Consider the following 20168-nt stretch of genomic DNA (forward strand, 5'->3'; position numbering starts at 1 on the left):
ACGTCTTGAATAGAAAGACTAGAGCGAAGCCGGTAAAAATAAAAAATAAAAAAAAAGGAGATGTATGTTCTAAATAAAGTAGTCTTCTATTCAGAGCATGACTAAAGCGAACACAATATATTACGGTCACAATAAAGTAAAGGCAACATTGAAAAATTAAAATTAATTAAGACAAGAGATCGCGATCAAACATCAAAGCGGCCGTGCGGCCGCGAAAGTGAAAGTACTCGCGTCAAGCGCGGCGCGCGCGCCCACGCACTTGCACTGTAGCTCTAGGCTGGCCTGGTAGCACTTTTTGGAGCCCTCTCAAAAAGTCTCGCCAGACCAGCGCATGCGCTGGGTCAGGCGAGACCTAAAAAGGAGTGGAGTGGAACCATATCAGGACCAACCCCAAGCAATCGTCTACAAAAGCAATTCTCTTGCTGCTGCAAACTAGGGCAGTCTCAACCCCACCATATTGAAGCCCTAAAAGTTATGATCGGTAAACACTTAAGTTCAAACACCTCCAATAAGGGCCAAATTCATTTATTACCAACTCTAGATGCCCCCCCCCCCCAAATACAGCCACCACAGAGGTATTAAAGCTTGAGCAACGCTTTGCCAAACAAGGTAACTAACTTCCAGTAGAGTTGAAAGTTACCTCTAGATAGGACAACAAATTCACCCACCAAATAATTTGCCCTTTTATCATCATAGGCGTGATTTCACTATGTGGCTTACCACATTCCATATAGTGAGTTTAAGATAGATTACCTTGAAGATCTAGGTCATCCATCTATTTAACAAAAGAATCAATAAGGCCCCGCGGTCTACTGGGTCTTTGCAAAAGCAAGACCTCGTCATCCGAATAAAACAGAACCAGCACATACTTAGCTTTCACTTACGAGCGATCCTTCCCTTGTGAGACCAGGAAAGGGCACAGCCCATTAATATATAAAATAAATAAAATAGGAGCTAAAACGCACTAACCTCCTCATGCAATGCCTTTAAAAATTCACTGTCAGGTGGGGCAGACCTAGTCTATGTAAAATATCCCAAATTTTAGATCGATTTACTTGGTAAAAGGGGCTGCTGAAGTCCATAAAAGCAAGGTATAATGAGTCATTTTTAGCAATTGTATATTTCCCTATTAAGAGATGTATATTTAAACAGGGCTATTGTGTTCCCAACCCTTCCTGAGAATATTGATTTCTCGGGCACAACCCTGTAAGATAATATGGCACACAATCTTGACCAAAGAGTCCAATAATGAGATTGGTCTATAGCATTGGGGATTTTTCCTGTTACCTTTCTTAAAAACAGGTACTATGCAAGTTGTTTGCCATGAGACAGGTATTTTCTGGGAGACAGTGACACTGAGAAAATTAGTGATAATGGGTGCCCACAGGGGAATATTTTCTTTGTAGAGGCCCATTGGTACCCCATCACGACGAGGCGCCTTATTAGATGGACTTTCCTTTATGGCCATTACCACTTCTTCAAGTTGAAATCTGATCTCTAGGGGAAAGTGGGGAGCATCAGCCATTTCCTCCTTCCCCAAGTTGTCCACATAGGAGCAAATCCCCCTGAAATGTTCTAGCCAACATTCGGGGGTAATATTAGATTCTAACCTCTGTGAAGTTACATTGCTAAGGTTCCCTTTATTTGCAATATCCCAACATTTCTTAATATCCTTCTTTTTACTCGTCCACACTAGATTCACCCACATTTCCATCCTGATCCCTGATTTCCTATTTCTAATAGCTTGCTTATATTCAAGTCTAGCAGCTGCCAACATTGCCTTTTTCCTTGTGTTGCAACTAAGTGCAAATCATAACCTTTTTTGGGCAGTTCTACATGAGCTGTCAAACAAAACTTGGTAAGGGCTCCTAACAGGCCTGCAACTCCCACTGGTCAGATCCCTAACAGAGATATTACAGTTTCCAATAGCTAATAAAATATCATGTGATGGTTGGCTGTGTGCCAGTAGGAAATCTACAATCAGTCCACAATTAGATCTGATGAGAGCAGTTAGCAAAGATGGAATATGGCATCTCCTCCAAATGATCCTAAGCCCATTATCTTTGACACCCAGGTCTGTCCAGCCTAAAAAACGTTATAGGGCACCTGGCACCCCCAAGTGCCAATTCTGTCAGGTTATGGTCACTGCTGTGCTCATGATCATTACCCCCCCACCCCCCCCCCCAGCAGATACATTATGGCTAAGATCCTCGGTGACAAAAATGTAATCAATAATGCTACCATGGCTCTTTCCTACAAAGTTGGGTGTCTGCCTGAATAAATCCTCGACCTTTTCAGTTACATTGAACAAACCAAAATTCAGAAGGGCCTCTAGAAGTTTCAATCCTCTGAAATCAAACACCTGGGTAAAAACAACTATCCCCTACAACGAAAGTGTCTTGCAGGGTAGTGTTTGTCCCCAGTTTGGCATTACAATCTTCACCTACAATAGCATGAAATGTATTGGCTATGCTGACTGATCTATGTTTTAAGGTGTTCAAAACAGAGAATAGAACATCAATCTGACAGCCTAACTCACAAACAGGTTATAAAAATGTATAATAAAAAAGTTCAAATATTAGGAAGGGTAACCCATACAATTAATATCCCCTACGGATTACTGTTGCAAAGTCATTCTGTGCCCTGGGCACCTCCTAACATTTTGCTAACTGGTTCTGGTGTTAACTGACTCTGACTGACCCTGGGCTCTGCCTAACCTGGCCCAGGGCCATTGCTATGCTGAAAGAGACAGAATACAGTGAAAACACCGACATACACTAGGGTACACTATGGGTTGGCGTACTCCTTTGATTGACATGACCTACCCTACAAGGCCCTAGTACATAATAGGGCAGGGGGATTGAAACTACATGTAAGTCCTTAGTATATAACATGGCATGGCAGTTTAGAGGCCAGCAGCCCTTTCTGCACTTGCATGTCTGCACTGCTGAAGCCTGAGGTAAGTTTAAACGTAGCTCTGTGCTGGGGGCATGGCTTGGATGCCGGCGTGACATGGCGGTCCTGGTGTGAGCTCCGCTCAGGCACGGATCTTCGGTGCAGGAAGGAGCCTCATTTCCCATCATTTTCCGAGCCCAAGGAGCGGTCCTGGTAAAACAATGTGGTGGTGAGTTGCTGTGCCACATTTGACATTCCTCACACTGTTTTCGAGCCCGGGAGCCGCGACCGTGATTTCTTCCTCAAAAAGACGCGAGCGCCCGCCATTTTGAATCGCAGTGCTCGCATTTTGTTTTTGCTCCGATTTTTCACTCAGCTGGGCTCTTCTAGTGGTTCTTACTACTACGACAGCCTGGGAAGTTATCAGGACTATGTAGGACATATAAGTATGTTGATTTTGGTCATATTTAGTAGAGTTTTTGTCATGGAAATGTTACATATCAACCTCACCTCAGTGAATACTACTCTGGATGACTGGTATGAATTTCAAGGTGATCCATTTATAATATTGCACACTAAAAGAGCTGTACTTGTTGCTATGTTTTTGGAGGATGCAACAAAATAGCTTTTTGTCAACACTTGATCATTAATTACAATGGAGGTTTTCTTCTTTTTTCATTGGGGTGTTTATTGAATGTATTCTTCAGTGAATAGTATCTTTCAACTACATTCCATTTGAGATATTCCAATTGCACCTACCTCCTTTTTTTGGATGTTCACTGCTGCAATAATTTTTCTGGGACGTATTCGGCCAATGCTACTCATTACTCACCGCTCTTTTCAACATTCAAAGATGGCAAGCGATTCTCATGCTATTAAACCATCCTCTTCAGGCGTAAAACCCAAAAGGCACAAAAATGACCCGCCTTCTCCTATTTTCTCTTCACAGAATCCAGGTCTTGGGCTCTATATTGGATGAGGTACGTGGTCTTCAACCTTTTATGTCCACTACCAACGAAAAATTAAAGCAGATAGAAGAAAGATGGATTGTTATGGAGGGAAAGGTTCTGGGACTTGAGCAACGGGTGAGCGACCTTCAAGATGCTTCCACAAAAATTCCGTTATAAGAACAAGAGATACACAAGTTGAAAATCCACACTGACGACCTTGAAAATTATAATCGAAGAAATAATCTACGCCTTTATGGTCTTCCGTAAAATATTGAGGTTCCAGACATGGTATAATTTTTGCAGACACTCCATCCAGAACTCTTATATCTTCCATCATCTTCACCCCTTAATATACAAAGAGCACATCGTCTAGGTCGTCTACATCCTAATTCAAACAAGACACGTGGAATTATAATGCTACTCCTGGAATTCACCGAACGTATGCATGTTCTGAAGGCAGTAAAACTCAAACGTCGTCTTATTTGGTCAGGCCTTAATAATTAAATTTCTCAGGATGTCTCCAATGCAACAAATGCTCGACACAAAGAATTTCTCACTCTCTGTCCCCAGATGAGACATCTTAAATTAATTTAAAATTACACATGAAGGACACTAACGATCTTTTGATGATCCTGATAAACTTAAACTCTTTCTTAACAACTTCTCCTCTCGTGGCATGGATACTAATATTTGACTTTCTTTAGATACAGGATCGCTAATGTTGTTCTAAAATTTCATCCATTTGATGTCCTTTGATTATTTGTTTCTTTCTTCTAAGGGGCTTTCGTTTTATCTATTCTATATCACCATTGTCCGTGTCCTTCAACGTCACCATGCGCCTCTCATTCCGACTACTCCTTTCTTTACATATCTGGATTTTACTCCTTGATCTGTTTACTTTTTTCACTTCTGTGTCTCTCCCCTCTTCTCTTTTTCTCTTTCCTTTCCCTTCCTGTTGTTTCCTTTTTCTGGCTTTTTTTTATTACAATTGTGATACCTCTTGTAATGTCTTTCTTTCATCACATACGAAATGTTGTCGTTCTTTTTCTTTTTTGTTGGTCTTGCAGCTTATTGTTCTTGTTTCCATATGTCCCCCTAACCCATTAACATGTTTAACGTTGTCTCGTGGAATGTACGTGGTCTAGGACATCCTGTCAAGCGTCAAAAGATATTGTCTCAGTTAGCTAAACTTAACTCCCATGTTGCTTTTTTACAGGAAACTCATTGCAATGATGTGGAATCTCTTAAGCTTCACCGCCAATGGGTCAATCAAATTCTTTTATCTCCTGCTATTGATCGTCATGGTGGTGTTGCTATTTTATTTCACAAATCAATTAATGCCCAAATAATCTCACAATACCAAAGGGGATGATGGAAGGAGCGCTTGAGCTAATCAAACACTCCCCCCCAGTCAACTGATCTGAGTTTAATCCATCATCATTCTTTAGCTCACTCCACCACCCCAGTTCAGACATGGCCAGATTCAAATCACTCTGACCCTGTGCTTCATGGGGATAGTCCAGCCCGAACTGCCAAGCCATGTCTTCCCTGGACCGGAAACAAGCATCCTGTGACCGGTTTCAGGTTCATAACCCTCCTCAGCCAGGCTATCTTGAATCCAGTGGCAAAGTGAGCAAGGGACCCACGTCTGGGCATACCTTGCCCCCTTAGGGCGAACAAAGCGTTACCAAAGGGGCTGATGGACGGAGCGCTTGAGCTAATCAAACACTCACCCCCAGTCAACTGATCTGGGTTTAATCCATCATCATCCTTTAGCTCACTCCACCACCCCAGTTCAGACATGACCATATGCAAATCAGTCTGACCCTGTGCCTCATGGGAACAGTCCAGCCAGAACTGCCAAGCCATGTCTTCCCTGGACCGGAAACAAGCATCCTGGGACCTGTTTCGGGTTCATAACCCTCTTCAGGCAAGCTATCTTTAATCCAGTGGCAAAGTGAGCAAGGGACCCACGTCTGGGCATACCCTGCCAACTTAGGGCAAACAAAGCGATACCAAAGGGGATGATGGACGGAGCGCTGGTGCTAATCAAACACTCACCCCCAGTCAACTGATCTGGATTTAATCCATCATCATTCTTTAGCTCACTCCACCACCCCAGTTCAGACATGGCCATATGCAAATCAGTCTGACCCTGTGCCTCATGGGAACAGTCCAGCCGAACTGCAAAGCCATGTCTTCCCTGGACCGTAAACAAGCATCCTGGGACCGGTTTCGGGTTCATGACCCTCCTCAGCCAGGCTATCTTGTATCCAGTGGCAAAGTGAGCAAGGGACCCATGTCTGGGGATACCCTGCCAACTTAGGGCGAACAAAGCGATAGTAGAATGTGATTCCAATGGTTGTTGGTTGATGCTATCATAAACAAAACACAAGTTAACATTTATGGTCTTGTCAAACCGGATCCACAATTTAGGCATTCTATTAAACTGAAATTAGCCTCTATATCTAATCCCAATATAGTTGTTGGTGGAAATTTTAATAACTCGCTGGATCCTTTCTCTGACAGGAAATCTAATTGTAAATTTAAGCCTGATAAGACCCATAAATCATTTCAATCTGCCATCACTTCTCGTCCTTTGTATGATGTAGGGAAAACATGTAACCCAGACACTTCAGAATTTACTTCATTTTCACCCGTTCACCACACTATGTCCCATATTGAAAACAAAAGCACAGGTGCACCACACCGAATCAATCAGGTCGGTTTGGACAATTATCTAATCCAAGTCCAGTCAAATAAGAAAGAGAGAGTTCCTTGATATCATCTCTTTAATCCATTTTCATGTTAGGAACACAACACAGCTGACGCGTTTCGTCCTGATACAGGACTTCTTCAAGGCTGTTAAAAAATACATATATATACATATATAAAAACACTTACAATCAAGACATACCAAACATAGAACAATAAAGAAATTCGTATTCTATGGAATGCAATGTCATACCATTTGAGCACCACATATGCTACAACTTTACAGACAGATGACAGATAATATATTTTTCTATTTCAGTTTGTAACATCACATGTTCAAGGTAAACATCAAAGCAAAATAAGCAATTTTTTACAAAAGATTTTTTACAGACAATCTATCCTTCCATTTGATAGGGGCCAATAATATCTCACAAGATTGAGAGAGGGAAACGTAGAGTTTCATTATATCAATTCAAATAATTGATTCTACTAGCGTGAACCTATTAATATTTTTGAATTTATTTTTTATTCTTTTTTTATGTTTTATTTCTAAGGAGCAGAGGTAATAAAGGAAACAGCAAGTTAGTATCAGATTTTATTCATAAGGAGCTTGTGGTAACAATAGTTACAACAAGCAGTGTTGGATTATATTCTTAATCCTTTCATGACTAGAACAAGAAAATAATGTTACCTAATGTGGTTGAAGAGAGAAAGTCAAGAAGACAGCAAAGGGACAGAGGAGGCGGTGAGTGTGCAAAAGAGCATTGTTCTCTAAATCAGGAAATAGATATCCCTTATGTTCACAGTACCCCTCAAACATAAAGACAATTGTTCGAGGTGTAGAGAGACCCCATTCTATGTTAAATGGGATCAAAATACATTCAAAATAGTGAGAGCCATTTGTGAGATGTGTATCCTAATGGTAGCTAGGCCACGTCCTACTTAGAACAAGAAAAATTAGAAATACCACATCAACTAAGATCAAACTGGTAGGATGTGTACCTACCGTTAAGTGCAGGGAGAATTAATGAATCTCCATGAGGGTTGAGGAATGTACTGAAGATGATGTCCTTTGGATCAGATCCCCAACCAGGAATATCTGAGATATAAATAATATAATATATGTTCAGTACCCCTATGCTAGGTAGTCCCCAGTAAGACATAAGTAGTGGCAAGTAAGACCCATGAACATCATAAGATGTATATAATATAACCCCAGGACTTACATGGTTGTACCAACGGACCGATTCATTAGTACACCTTACGTTTAATGACCGCTAAGAGCTCTTACCTATAAGTCACGTCGAGATGTTAGCCATTAAGGCTTCCTCACCCAGCGCCTGCAGCTTCTGTATAGCGGTGTCGATTGTTGTATAGCGCACCGTACATAGATCTGGATTAAGCTTGTCATTAACAGATAGACCAGGGGGGCTGGACAAATTGTGAATCAATCGGTATTTCCCTGCCTCTTTTTTGGGTACTAAACCTAGAGGTGAGCATACAAGGTCCGGCTTCGGCAACTGTTTAAAGGGTCCCGCCACCCTCCCCAAGGCTACTTCTTTCCTGATTTTTTGCTCCGCCGCCTCCATGTTCTGCAGCACTGAGTTTTGGTTGCGAGGTGGAACACTGGCGGGGGTGGCCGAGGAAGGGATGCGGAAACCAGACATAAAACCATCATGTAAAAACTGCGCATCTTTCAATTTGCCATACTTGCTAAGGAGGTGTGTCAGTACGTGAATCCTAATAGGAGTTGGCAGATTTCTCGGATGCTTGAGGGGGCCGTCCTTTGGCCGCATTATGGGGCGGCTGCTCTCTCGGCTTTCCTGACTTTTTGAAACATCTGATTTCTGGGCAGTTAGAAGGAACTTAGTTAGAGGCAGGGATAAACAGAATTTGGAAACAGATGGTCAAGGTCAAAGAAGCTTTTGTAAAAAATAGAATTAGAAAGTGGAACCGTAATATATAGTTCGGTAAAAAAAGATGCAGTAAAAGTTAGGGAAATATAACTGTTAATATAACCACTGGAGGACTTACTGGGGCCAGCAGCAGGAGCCTCGGTAGAGGAGCGGTCCTGTGGTTCTCCCGCTGACTCCGACCCCGTCTTCTTGCCCCTGGGTGGTGCTGATGATCATGTAAAATATAATAAAGAAAGAGACAAACATTAAGGAGTGCTGTGAAACAAATAATAATAAAGCATATGGGAAAATAAGTCAAAAAACGTTTTAGGAAACAACAATTGCAATAAAATTGACCTATCTAATCAGATGGATCGACTACTGGCTGTTTCCTGCATTCACAGATCGTCTACTTATTTATGAACACTCCAGTGTTCCATAATCATTCTGATATACTAACGAAGCCTAGTAAGTACCACCTGACCTACACCACCTATTCCAGATGGGCTAATTGTTCACTAAGTCTGCATTTCCATTTTTTGTAGCCATCAAATGCATAGATGAGATGGAGGACACATGCATACATTTGTGCATACATACAACAAATTGTGGGTTGGTTGCATGATTCTGATCTAGTTCTGCTACTGACTGACCATGCTAAGCCTACCACTCACTAAACAAAGTAAAAAAGGTTCTACGGAGGTCTGGGGTAAGCAGCACTCAATGACAGAGGAGGCGTCACGCAGACCGCGTAAAACAATTATTAACTAATACTAACTGAACCTAGTATCCAATATCCATCCACCACTATTTCACAGTAGGACAATGGAAGGACTAGAGTCTCTCTAGCAAATCGCATTACCTAACTTCAGTTCTCTAAGATAAACTCTTACATAATCAGCACAAGCAAGCGCAAACTAAGTTGCAAACAAGTAAGAGTACCACCGAGCAACTGGGTCCTACAATCACAGAAGATTTTGCTTTTTGGAACGTAATTTATCAGCAACACTTAGCACGCAGCAGTAATCTTGTTATTCGTCAAAAATTTTATTTCTACACAATAAGTTACTCACCAAGCCCAACGACCTCGACACCTAGCAGGTCCAACAGGTCCTGCTCCCAGTCCAGGATGTCGGACCACCGGTGGGCCAGCTGATTCTGGGTGCGCCGGACCCCTGAGCACCGGAACACTGCCCGGCGCACCTTTGCCCACTGACGGTGACGCTCCTGGGAAGCGTACCCAGAGCCGGTCCTGCCGCCTGTTGCCAAGGTCAAGGGGAGGTGATGCTGAATGAAAAAAACAAGGGCAGCCACCTCTGCCTCCCCAAAAGGTTGCCGGGCCTGCACCCCTGCAGGACGCATTCTGCCGCAAGGCAGGCAGCTCTTGTCTGCTGCAGGTCCCTTGCCCTTAGCACTAGGTGTGCCCTTGGCCATTGTTCTGGGGTGGGTGGGAGGCGGAAAAGAAAAGTTAGAAGGGGAAAAAAAGTTAGGGGGAAGAAGAAAGAAAGAAAGAAGTATAAAAGTAAAAAAACACAGTAAAAGTAGAAATAAAATGCAAAATATAAACTTAGGGAAAGAGAGAGTTAGATGATAACTAAAAAAAGTCAGAATATTTTTTTTAAATACAAAAGATTACAAAAATTAAGGGAGGATAGAAAATTAGGCCCAGAACCATAGCATAGGGTGAAAAACAAGATGGCCGCGCCCATTCGCGACCGCGTGGGTAAGTTTGTGCGGTATTTCTCGCGAACATGCAATAATCGTTGCGAACAAGTAAAATGCGCTCCCGAACACGACATGCGCATCGCGAACACACTATCCGCTACCCTGAACAGGAAATAAGGCATCGCGAGCGGGCGGGACAATTGAAAAACAAGATGGCCGTGCCCATTGGCAACCGCATGGGTAAGATCGCGAGATATTATCCCCCGAGCATGCAAACAGCTCCCCGAACACGCTCACCACGCCCCCGAACAAGAAAAAGCCATCGCGAACGGGCGCCCCAAGCAACTACGCAAGCTCGCGAAGCTATGCGTAGCTCGCGTAGTGCAAGAACATCTTTGCATAGCTTCGCGAAGCGCGGCTACGCGAACTACGCCCAGGCTTAATCATTGCACAGTGTCCATCCTTTATTGCATTTTAAATACACAGTATAGTGTCCAGATGTTGAAGTAGGTCCATCGTGGAAAACAATAGCCACTGTTTTAAAAGTTCTTCCTGAAATTGACACTTGACCTGCCACAACATTTTTATTTTGGTTTCCAATTTTGTCCCATCTCCTCTACAACGTTGCAGCATTAAAATGATATATTGTCCACATCTTTCTATAAATAATGGTGATAACATTTCTGATTTGCACCGAGTACATTCCATATCTTGATTATCTGATTTCACTAATTCGTTGAAAGACACTGTTTTCAAATCTGGTATTGTCAAATATAGGAATCGTTCAGTGTCTATTTTACTGGTAGATGAAAATGAACAGCTGTCACATGTATGATCCCATCTGTAACGTAGTCCATACAGATTTTCAATTTGTATTCCTTCATCTTCCAATACTGCAAGCATAAACATAATTACTGAGCATCTTGCTGTACATTCTGTGTAAATTATGAAGAACCAGAACATACATCCAGAAGATTTCACACATCAGAAGCAGTATGGATTTTTGTTTTTTCAGTTTTCAACTTTTCAAAAATATAATGTAACAAAAAACAAAAAAAATTTTCTCGATTTTCTATAATTGCATGCTGTAGATTTTCTAAATAAAAGACAACGTTCACGATTACATTAGCATAGCAGTTGATACCTGAACTATTTTCTGATAATCTACAATACTAGCAACCGTGTTCCCTTCTATTTTCTTTCCAGACTCATCATTCTTTTCAATTCTTTTAAATAGGATATTCACCTAAGCTAGGAGATTACAGTCTTCTTAACCTATTGTACTCTTTTACACAATTTACATCTGCACTAACCTTTTGCTCATCAAAATCAATCAAATACAATCCAGATAACGTTCTTACTCAAGACAATGAAACATATGCAATACCCTCTTTAAACACAGAATTTTCAATATTTACCAAAGCACTGTCCACACTTAAACCTTGAGATTTATGAATGGTCATTGCATATCCTAAACAAACAGTAAACTGTTTTCTACGAACATACAAATATTTTACAAGCAAGAAACTAACAGAGCAACGTCCAATCTGTTTCACCTCTTCAATCTGATCAAATTTAATCTTCAAAAATGTAATCCCATCTCTATTTGCATAACGAGCAAAGTCAACAACTTTCCCCATTGCTCCATTTACTAAACCTTTTTTAACATCTAAATGACGCCGTAATATTACCCGGCAGTTTACAGATACATATAAGGTCTTTTCCAAACCAGCAGTCTTAGCTATTGATTTTTCCAAAGAGTTTTAACTGTAATTTCTCTGACAAAAGAATAGTTATTCCTTCATGTTCTATTTTATCAATGGCTTCCATTTTCATTATCGGTAAGCCTGGGCAAAGCACTATGCTACGCTCGCGTAGTTCGCGTAGTTCGCGCTACTTCGCACTACGCGAATTGCACGGAGCACAGTGCGAACACACGTAGCGTAGTGTTGCGTAGTGCTGCGGTCATTTCTTGCTTGCTCGCGGTCCTCAACGTCAAGTTGGCAACCGCGAGCAAGCAAAATGACATCCCGGCGAGACTTTTTCCTTGTTCGCGATCAGCAACATCAAGTTGGCAATCGCGAGCATGGAAAATAAACCTCTCGGCGAGATTCCCAATGCGAGGAGGTCAGGTTTCTCATTGCGAGTGGTCGCGTATGCTCGCGACCGCTCGCGATGAGAAACTACCAGTTCGCATTGAGAAAGCTGCCGCTCAAGTAAAAATCTACTCGAGCATCAGAAAACTAGAGCTCGCACTGTGCAAGATGCCATTTTCAATGATTGCACAGTGCCAGTTGCTTGTCCGCACTGTGCAATCATTGGAAACGACATCTGGCACAGTGCGAACAAGGTTCAGAGCGCTTTGCCAGAGGCCTTCACAGACTCAGGTCATTCCATCCGACCAGGTGACTGGGTCTGTGTGAAGAATTTCCAAAGGACGAAGAATTTGGAGCCTCGCTGGAGAGAACCCCGCCAGGTTCTCTTGACCACTCGTACAGCAGTGAAAGTTGAAGGAAAGAAGAACTGGATTCACGGCGTGCACTGCAAGAAGGTTCCTTTGCCTCTGCCCTTTGATCAGTGGGTCTGCAAGGGTATAAGTGACTCTGAAAGCGAGAAGGTTTCCCGATTTATACCTTTTAGTGATGCACGTTTGAATGGAACATTGTCAGAGAAGGAAAACGACGACATTCTCCAAGAAGCTGTACCACCACATCTTCGTCTGAATACCACAAATCCACAAACATTGTTTCAGGCTCAGACTGTACCTGATAAGGCTCACTACGATTTAAGACCTAGACTGAAGAAGAAAACTTGAGATTCTCTCTTCTATGTAGTTTCTATCCCGGTTGCAGAGTCACGGTAGGAGTCGTGGTTGTCACCTGAGTAGTGGCAATAGGCCTGCAGGACTTGCAGTGTCATAGGACGGCAGACAATCGTGACCAAGTGATTAAGGAAGATTGCTGTGAGCATCCATTTAGAAGATGGAGACTACATTAGGCGAAAGAAAGAGAAAGAACAAAATGAAAGACAATCATTGTAAAATAATGTACAGTCGTTTTAGTATAACTTTATGTGTTTTCATATTATTGTGTATTTTAATGGCGTGTATAGGTTGGATTGTTTATGCTATGCAGCAAAAAGTTGTCCCTTCTTCTATTACTGTGCCTCCTTATTCTACTGTCTCTCCGCATCTATTTCATACACTTCCTCAACATGAACTCGTTAGAAGAACTGAATATTACAATAATTCATTTATCCAGTTATTACACCAACACCAATTAATAATTAATACAACCGATTGTTGGGTGTGTGGACTAATGCCTCATACCACAGAAAAAGGGATGCCATATTTAGTCCTTCCGTTCTCTTATGAAGGTTCTGCTTGGGCTTATTTTGTAATTTTCTCTAACGCCTATCAAAGCTGATTTAAACGACCTGTCAGTTCTTATATTGGTGGACCAGATTTCAGTCATAATTCATTGATAAAGGGAATGATAGCTATGGCTAAAATCATGGAAAATAGTAACATTTCTGTTGATGAGAGAAAAGCATATACTAATTGGAACGTCACTCATTATATCACTAGCCTTAGCGATAAGGTTAAACAGGGAAAATCTCCACCAATTTGGACTGTACCTCATCAAGGCAATTTCTGTTTGCAAATAAATGGCCAGACTACTGACACCGAACAGAGAAAAAGCTTTTGTTCCAATACATACATCCACTCATCTCAGAATTCGCCGCCGTTAGTGCCATCTCAGGGCACATATTTCATCTGTCATGATAGAGCCTATACGTGGTTGCCGACCGATTTTTCTGGAACTTGCTATATAGATTTTCTTCTCCCCCCTACATACACTGCTTCTTCAAATTTTCATAAGAACAGATATGGAAGAGGAATTATTGATTCCAAAGACACAGCAGGACATGAGGGAGGAGACTTCCTAAAAGGATTTCTTCCTTTTTGGGGTCCTATGGCAAACAGTAGGAATATGAGGCAACTGGTTCGTGTCGTAGAGACTACCACAGACATCACTGTAGGAGCTTTAAGTAATATTACAGCGGAACTACAGGCGGATCGTCTTATAACTTTACAGAACCGAGTTGCCTTAGATGTTATTCTTGCAGATCGTGGTGGAGTCTGTAAATTGATCAAATCAAGTTGCTGTATTTATATACCTGATGATGCTCCGACAGTATACCAGGCCATCTCTAAATTACATATAATCTCTGAGTCGATTCATCAGGACGAAGGAGATTGGTCGTTATTGGGATGGTTTTGGGGACTACTGTCCAAAAGGGGTTGGAAAGTTTCCTTGGTATAGTTTTAGCCATCTTATTCTTTTGTTGTCTTTGTATGCACTGTGATCCCGCCATCTGCGACCTTTGTGCTACTGTGTGCATCCCAAAACCTAAGACACAAAGAACAGAGAATATTAAAATGATGTTACAGCAACAACTCGATGACCTCATGGCCATCGACATCGACTCAGATTAATGTGAGTCTGTGTATCTTGCCTGAGTTCTGGCAAAAGGAGGGTCTGAGGAAATTCGATTTTCGATCACGATCGTATTGACCCGCCATTTTGTAAACCGCCGCCATTTTGTGTTGCCCTCACTCAGGCAGCACGACGAACAAAGTCTTTTCTGCTTTTCCTGCAATATCGTGTCAAAATAGCCTTCTGCCTCTGTTTACAAAGCTGGTGTTAGAGACTGGCCGAGTACACTAATCCCTGTCTCAACTATCTGTTGGTTCACACTATTCTCTTCTGACTTTATCTTATCTTCTGGCCTTCACTGTTCTCTGCTCGTATTCTCTCATTTCACAACTGTCCTCCAAAACACACAAACGTATCTCGCCACCTGCAAGTCACTTACAGACACGTTAATACCTTAACCTGTGGGGAGGGGTGGCAAACACAGTTGGAGGAGAGGCTTCTTCGAGTTATTCGATACTTTGTTTTCCAACTTTTTCTATTGGCTCTGACTTATTTTCAGACTGTTCTTATTGGTTTCTCATGTATGTTTTAGGTGTGTCCTCCGTTAATGTATATGTCACCTATGTACTATAAAAGATTGTGCGCCACGGAGTGAAGTGGCAGTCTCCTGAGAACATACCGTGTTCTAGGACAACTGTACTAGCTGCAGCTAATAAAATCTGATCTTTTATGCCGACAGAGTGTCCCCGTGTCTCTGTTAGCTGAAGCAGGAGAACCCAGGAGATTAAGGCGTACCCTGCGCCGCCAGGCCCATAAGGTTCTGGTTCTTCACCACTGGCAATTAATTGTCAACACAGGCACTTATGGCAGTCTGTCACATGGTGGCACTGTTTGTCTAATAAAGGGATGAGCGCAACTGCAGTTGTTTATTGATTTCATATACAATGAAGATTACTAATACCCAGGGACATTGGAATTATATGGCAGGGGAGCACCAAATTATCCAGCAGAATTACCTGAATAACGCGGCAAGAAAAGGCAAATTATACAGCATAATGCAGCACAATTTTTTTAGTATTACTTCATTATTTTGTATTTTGTATACATGGCAATTCTGTCTGGGCAAATATTTCACCCCATTGGTACCAGTTTATCAACCAAATACATAAATAAGCAACAGAAAGATGATCAATTAACCTTTGCAATCATCTTCCAACACTCATTAACACATGTCGCCATTTTTTAGTATTGCTTGTTCTGTTTGAGCTAGAAAATAGTTTTTCTGTTAAAATCTGCTGATTATGCTACAGATGATGAATTGTGTGGCAAATGCGGCAAATGCTTAATTATGTGACAAAAGCTAAGGCCTCAGAATCACATTATTCCATTGACCGTGTTGATACCTAAAGCCCATGCTATTCTTTTAGCTTTGGGAGCTTCAAATAGTCTCAGTTTTCACTCTTTTTTTAGTGTGATGGGTAATAGTTGTGTTGGTACAGACATTGGCAGTGCTGGCAGGTGCAATGGATGGGCAAGCTGCAGTGGCCTCCTGACGAGGGCCCTGGCACTTATTATTTTACAAATTAAGCACACCACCATCATTACCGCTACTACTGCCGTTACCACCACTTTTACCACAGTCACCATTACCACCACCAGTACCACCATTACAATAATCATTACTACCACCATTACCACTAGTACCATTTCAATTATTACCAGCACTGCTATTAATGCCACCATCTTTACCATCATTACCACTACCTCCATTACCACCATCACTACCACCACCTTTACCAGTACCAACACCATTATCACCACCATTATAGTTTAGTTCCATTCAGTTTAGGTGTTTTGGGGGCTCACAGTGCAAAGAACCTAACTTGGACCCAGCGTCGGACTGGCCTATAGGACAATCCCGTGGTGCCTGATGGGCTAGTCTGACAGGTCAATGTCTGGGCCATTTTTGGTCTGTTTGTGGGCCTATGTTCTGGTCTTCTGGGCCGGTCTGTTCAGTTGATTTCCCTGATATTGAAGCTAACATTGCCTGCAGCAAGCTCAAATTCATGCAATCTTCAATGCCTTGCAAAACATTTATACTGCAAATCTTTACAAGTTCAAAACTGCCCCTGTTTGGAAACATGGGCCACTTTTGTACCTTTCTAATTTACAAAGAGTATTGGCGGGACGTGCCATACCTGCAGAGGGGACTACAAGCCCATTGTCAGGCCTGAGAGGAGGGGCTGAGCATCTCTCCATGCTTTATAGCGCTGGAGGATTCCGGCAGGTGCAGATATTCCATATCTGCATTGGGCCAAAGGACATGCAGCACAGACAAACATGCCCTTTACGTGTGAAGAAGGTCACTTTATTGAAGACAGATGCACATCACAACAGTAAAACCTAGGCCGTTGCCTTACAAAACGATGCTTTACTATACATTATTCACCTACTTTCACCTCCTCCCACCACCCCTAATGTTTCCACTTATATCCTTTCCTTGCACCTGTTAAAACCCCTACTCTGTCAGTAACTGTTGAATCTTTACTCCTGTAACCTCTTACCTACTTCTATAAACATCTACCTATCTAAGTATCTCCTTTATTGCTTCCTCCCTGTGTAACTTGTTCACATCCCAAAACTAAACCTGAAACCATGTAAAAAGTAGCTGTCAACCGCCTTGCACCCGCTCTAAGCGCCAACCAAATAAAATGTTGTTCCTCCTCTGCACACCTGTGCTCAAGCAAACCGCCAAACCGCTACGTACAAAAATCAAACCCTAAAATAGGGAATGGTGGGTGAGAAACTTCTTTAGAAAAAAAGATCACCTTACCTACAATGGTGACACGGAGCATAAAATACCCATTTATATATAAAAATCCCCCATCCAAGAGTAGAGCCCAAAAAAAGCCCAATTTGGCCCAGATAGCACAATTGGCCCGAAACATGGGGTGCAAGCCTCCCACATGGTCCCTGCCCTCTCAAAGCTCCATTGGGTCAAAGGAGGCACAGCATAGACCGCAAAGACTCTCTTTAAGTGTCAAAAGGCTAGTTAATTGAAGAGAGGTGCATATCACAACAGAAAAAACCTTGGTCTTTGCCTTACAAAGCTAAACCTCAAGATACATTATTCACCTACTTTCACCTCCCCCACGCCTAACATTCCCCTTTATATCCTTTCCTTGCAATTGTTAAGACGCCTTCTCTGTCAGTAACTGTTGAACTTTAACTCCTGTAAGCTCTTACCTACTTCTTTAAACATCTATCTAAGTATCTCCTATCTTACATTCTCATTTATTGCTTCCTCCCTGTGTAACTTGTTCACAACAGTACAGTTTATCTGTAACCCTGTAAAAAGTAGCTTTTAACGGACACTCAGAAACGTCCTTCCTCCTCCCCACTTTTCTGACCTCCCCATCAGGAAGAGCTAGAGTACCTCCTTATGTTCAGTGCCTTTTCCAATGATTCATTTATCTGAATCAAATATAGCTCCATCCCAAATCGGGACAAATGGACCCGTGTACTGTAAAGAAATCAACCGCCTTAAACTTTAACTGTGGGTGCTCTACCCTACCAAAGCCTTCCTCCCTGCAAAATACTCTTATGTCCTTATTGATTTTTCTCCTTGCTCTGTCAATTGCGGCGGGTCTATCCACCCCCTTCCACTGTCTCCAGGGAATAAATTCCGTCCACACGATGAAACATCCAGCCCACAGTTGCCTCATTTCCAGTAAATCCCTCTTTATCTGCTTCAGCAGAATTCAACTTTTATACACCACCAAATCATTTTCCCTCAAATGTAAGATTAACACATCTCAGCAAATTTCGCACCTAATCAGATTACTCAAACGCTACATCAGTTTTTGCCAACGCATCCCACTCTTCCTGAGCCAAAAGACCTTACACAAAGAGTTGTTGAGCCCAAATTTAAGACCTTTCCCTTTCTGCCTGTTGTTCCTTTCAGCCCACTTCACAAACAATTGGCTTATTATTCAGACGGACCATTCCACCACATCCAGCCCCGCTACTGCACATGAAAAGAAACACATATAGGTATCACTATAAATTATATTTTTCAATACCCCTGATTCCCCAGCCAGACATATCGGTGAAAGCAATCCAAAGTTCAATGCCCTAACTGCATTTTCTTATCCCCCTCCCACCCTTGTTATGTTATGTCCGTGGCCACCTGATCCTGAAAGAGTGAGTGTCAAATTCAGTTGGGAATTCCCCCTGCTTTACCAAAGCCTTACGCATAACCCACAGCAATTGGGCGGAGGTCGGCAAAAAACTGGCCCAAAGCCTTAGCCCTTCATTTTCCTCAACTTAAGGCCCCACTGGACAGGGCTCTGAGCAAGCCTCCAGCAGCACTATTTTACCTTTACCTCATCAATCTGTTTTAAAGTGTCCTAGTCTCACTGCTACACTACCTACCACACTACTACCACCCCCACTTCCTTCCAGTCCAAACATGGCACTCCTTTTCTCCTCAAGAGCTCCGACACAAAAAAAGCTCTAAAGTCCATCCAAGACATCAAGATGGAAAACAAGACTGTCACCTCACTCACTCTACATATCTGTGGAAAAATTCCCAACATACTCGACAACAGTCCCCTTGACACCGGCCTCCTGACCCTTGACCTGTGCCCTGCTTCCCTTGCCCATCCTTCAAGCATGCGTCTGCCCAGCTCACCTGCAGAAGGAGTGTAACCCTAGAAAACCTTGCGCATGAAGGCAATCCCCGCTAGTTAACCTGCAATCGCAATCCTGGACAACCCTTTTTCAATCCTTGTCAAAACAAATTGAACAACATCTTCCCTGGCCCAGGCTACTGACCTCCTCTGAGCACCCCATTCCCAAAACTCCTTCCAAGCCTAAAAAATATTCATTCCTAGTGGATACCACCAGAGACCCTACCACCACCTGCAGCATCCTTTGTCATCTATAGACCACATCCTTGCCGTCACCACTGTCTTGACACTGTCCGCCGATTTGGCCAGCCCATGGAACCTCTCCCACTGTGAATGAGACAAAGCATTCGCTATGTCATTGTCACCCCTGGCACATGTCTAGCTTGAACTGCAATGTCATGCCTCAAACAACTCATGATGAAAACTCACAACAGCTTAAGCACCTTTTCATCCCTGGCAGACTGTTTGATGACCACGTGTACCACCGCCATATTGTCCACCCTGAAAATAACCTTCCTATCCCCAGACTGTGACAGCTGCAACTAGAGGAAATAATTCTTAAAAAGCAATACTCCTGACCCATGTTTACAGTGGCCTGGCTACTCTTCTGCACACCACTTACCTTGCCAGTATAGTCCAAAACCGCTAGCTCATGCGGTGTCAGAGTATATTTGCACATCTCATTCCCATTCTTTGGGTGTCTTCATGAGGATGCCATTGAATTCTTTCAAAAACCTGCACCACATTTGAAAGTCTTCTTTGGTCCCTGTGGACAAAAGCATGTGGTGGGGGTAGTAGCGAAAGCCCTGCTAATGACATGCTCAGTCTCCTACAGAATGTCCTCCCATCCGTATTACCCTCCACACAAACTTCAGATGTCCCAGCAGGAATTTCACTTTCCTGACTGTCACTTTTGAT

Source organism: Triturus cristatus, chromosome 4_1, assembly GCF_964204655.1.
Source record: "Triturus cristatus chromosome 4_1, aTriCri1.1, whole genome shotgun sequence".
Taxonomy (NCBI): domain Eukaryota; kingdom Metazoa; phylum Chordata; class Amphibia; order Caudata; family Salamandridae; genus Triturus; species Triturus cristatus.